This window comes from Macrobrachium nipponense, chromosome 9, assembly GCF_015104395.2.
Source record: "Macrobrachium nipponense isolate FS-2020 chromosome 9, ASM1510439v2, whole genome shotgun sequence".
Taxonomy (NCBI): domain Eukaryota; kingdom Metazoa; phylum Arthropoda; class Malacostraca; order Decapoda; family Palaemonidae; genus Macrobrachium; species Macrobrachium nipponense.
This window is the reverse complement of record NC_061110.1, coordinates 92,467,967-92,471,492: the sequence shown is the minus strand read 5'-3', so window position 1 is coordinate 92,471,492 and position 3,526 is coordinate 92,467,967. Positions and strand designations below refer to the sequence as shown.

Sequence of the window (3,526 nt, the reverse complement as noted above, 5' to 3'; positions counted from 1 at the left end):
CGCAAACTTGCTCAGATATCATTCAATAGAGAATGAAAAAAATACATCAGAACATCGCTCTAGGTGCGTCCACAAATTTACCAATATAGGAGGACCCTGTACTCCCTCGGTAGTTACTACAGTGAGTTTAAATATTTTGACCCGGTGACACATCGCGGTTAACCAAACATACACACTCAGGGCAGGTACCCGGGTATCAAGGGAGCATCACAGTACAGTTAGGAGGTCCTTAACCCTCTCATGACTCTCCAGTTTGCCTGTAGAAGGTCAGGCAGATTTTGAACGACTGACAGACAGACAGGCAAATAAGTGGGTCGTGGGAAAGAAAGCTGTGTAGTTATGGGCGAAAAAGAATTTGTCATTTAAGAAGAGTTAACCGGACCCCATAAATGAGGAGTATATGCAGAGTCATCCTTATGAGCTAACACACTGATGCATGGCTTGAATCTCTCTCTCTCTCTCTCTCTCTCTGACGCGGGAATAATCAGTGGAAAAAATAGAGATTGTTTGGTAAGAGTTTCCAGAAATCTTACCGCATCTGGTGGTAGTCTAATTTTTTTTTTATTCCACAATATAAACATACCTTATATACATATAAATGTATATATTTTGTTTAGTTATATATTTCTCTCAACACATCTGCAGACTGGCGTCTCGAGAATAATAAAAATAAATTAATACATAAATAAATAAAAACCGAAAACGCATCTGGTCGTAACAGATTATGTTTATATTTGACAGTGGAAAGGTGAGTTGAAGACTTAGCATTCTCGAGCGCTCTCCCAAAATGAGCGCAATATTCACAGAGTATAATCACGACGCAAAAACCAAAAGCTATCGCAGAGGAACAACAAGGACACGAAGCAAAACAATAAGACCAATTAACATGATGTTTTCTTGGTTTCCAGAGGTCATCACTATGAAAAATACTGATATTATTGAGGAACAGTGATCACAGTTCTAACATGGATGAAATCAAGTGCATTTTTAGGTCATATTTGTATGACTATATAACTCGCACCTATGATCCCCGAAGGAGGGCAGATGGTCAGTGCACCTCATGTTTGAACTGTAGGCCTTACTTAAGGTTCTTTGCAGCGTCCCTTCTGCCCCTAGCTGCTGAGACCCCTTTCACACCTTTTACTGTACCTCCGTTCATATTCTCTTTCTTGTTTTAGTTCCCACCTTCTCCTGACAATTGTTTTATAATGCAACGACGAGGATTTCTTCCCCCTTTTAACGCAGAGTGGCCTCATAGGTCCCAGCGCTTGCAAGGCCTTTGGGAAAAGAATTCCAAGGCTTCCTTTATCGGAATGGGAACCAGGAATGGGAATCATCCAACTTTCGAGGTGGAAAATGTTCCTTCTTCTTCGAGAAGGAAACATGAATCTCACCGACTGGAATGACAAAGGGCAAACTTCTTCATCTGAGGAGAAAATGCAATATTTTTAATTATTTTTTTTTTTTTACTGAGACAATCAAAGTCCTACCTCGGTGGCCGCAAGTTCGATTCTCGGGCATTCCATTGAGGGGTCAGAGATGTGTATTTCTGGTGATAGAAGTTCACTCTCGACGTGGGTTTTGCCTTTATATTATTTATACTATTAGATATATATATATATATATATCTATATATATATCATATATATATATTATTTGACGCTAAAATTTTACTTGAAAAACAGGAAAACTTTCAGGCCTATTTACAAATTACAATCAAGAATTCGTTCAGTGGGACACAAGCAGGAACTGAAAACGGTCAGCCACTCCGTAATCATTGTTTTTCATATTTCAAAGGAATTCAATGCTTCTCCCTTTACTTCGTCGTTTCTCTTAGATGGTCCATCTACTCCAAAAGCAGTCAACTTCGTCAATTTCTTGGCAACTACCGTTAAATTGCTTTTATTTCCGGTTCAATATTCGCGTATTACCGTCTCCCGTTTTGATTAGTGTCTTATTATTTTCCCCAGTTAGAAATAAATCTCCCCATCTAAGATAAGGAGCTGAATAATATAATCTGCAAACACAGCATTACCTTTTTTTCAGTTGCATTTGCCATATTCCCTGTTATTCGTAAAGTTGTTATGCAAGCATGGTGTAAGAACATGCAACTGTTCAACACACACGCACACACACACAGACATTGCGAGTGCTTGTATCCGCTGGTATGATTCCCATTGCTAATCCTAAATGCATGTATTCTCTTTAGAAAGCAGTCACTTACATGTAAAAATAAAACTAAGAAGCAAAAAAAAAAAAAAAAAAACACACATACAAATCCATACACTCTCTTTAATAAGGTGAAGCACATAATAAGCAAAACAAAACTGAGAAAACGGTAAAACTTACTCGAGAGTTCAGATCAACGTGAGGAAGATCACTGTTTCGCGTTGCATGACCCGACCTTCTGATCTCGCTGTATTGCATCTCCGCAATTGAGAATCACATTTCGCTACACTGTTTACCTTCCTGATTAACGACCAAAGCAGTATTTTGTCCTGATGAGCAATATTCGTTACCAGTTTCGATCTATGAAAGCGGAGTTTTAAATTCGTGCGCAAGAAGAACTTGAAAGAAAACGGGATGGTACTAGGCCACGCTCGCACACTTCGATATAGCTCCCGAGAAGACTGACTGTCTCGCCGCGTGTATTCTCTTCGACGACGTTGCCAACCAACTAAGCGGGTTATAATATCTCCACCCGCTTCGAAAGTCGGTGAAGCCCATCTTCATCTTCTCCTTCTTCTCTTTCTTCTTGCCTGGCGGGCCAAGAGACCGCTACCTCGTAGTTCATCCCATCAGCAAAGCAAAATAATAACATTCCTTACACTTCAAGTTGTTTTTGGAACGTCACCACGCAAGATTGAAAATGAAGTACGTATAGCTTAGTGACCTAGTCAATAACGTGTTTGTTCTGTGTGATATATGTGAATTCTTCTATAATCACATGATACTTTATATATAGATAATATATATATATACTATATATATTAAATATATATATATATATATAACACTTATCAATTGTAATTCCCTTTGGGTGTAGTTACAAAGTACAGTGAACTTGATATTACTCTTTATTTGCGATTTAATATTTGTGAAGATAAAATAGGCATGCGTGTATATACAGAATGACAATTCATAAAAATAGAATATCTATATATTATTTTATATATATATATTATTATATATATATAGATACTATATATATATATTATCTATATATATATATATATGTGTGTGTTGTGTGTGTGTGTGTGTGTGTGTGTGTGTGTGTGTGTGTGTGTGATTGTGAATTTTTGCTATCTATACACGCGTGACTATTTTATCTTCACAAATATTAAATAATAAATACCATCCAATATCAAGTTCACTATACTTTTGAAGTAACTTACACCCAAAGGGATAGTTGACAAGTATATAAGTATATATATATATATATATATATATATATATATATATATTCGTTAAAAGCAATTGCTTTAGTGGCATCAATAAGTTTCTTGCAGGTATCTTCATACCGACG

General features: G+C 36.9%; 1 protein-coding gene across 1 annotated transcript in view; it reads right to left on the bottom strand.

The window, feature by feature from the left end:
- The window catches only part of LOC135218631 (homeobox protein 2-like), a 17,489-nt gene extending 14,816 nt beyond the window's left edge, over positions 1-2,673 (bottom strand). The window contains 1 exon segment of the mRNA XM_064255069.1: positions 2,350-2,673. The gene's annotated coding sequence lies outside the window, so the exon portion shown is untranslated.
- Between the last annotated feature and the right edge of the window lie 853 nt (positions 2,674-3,526).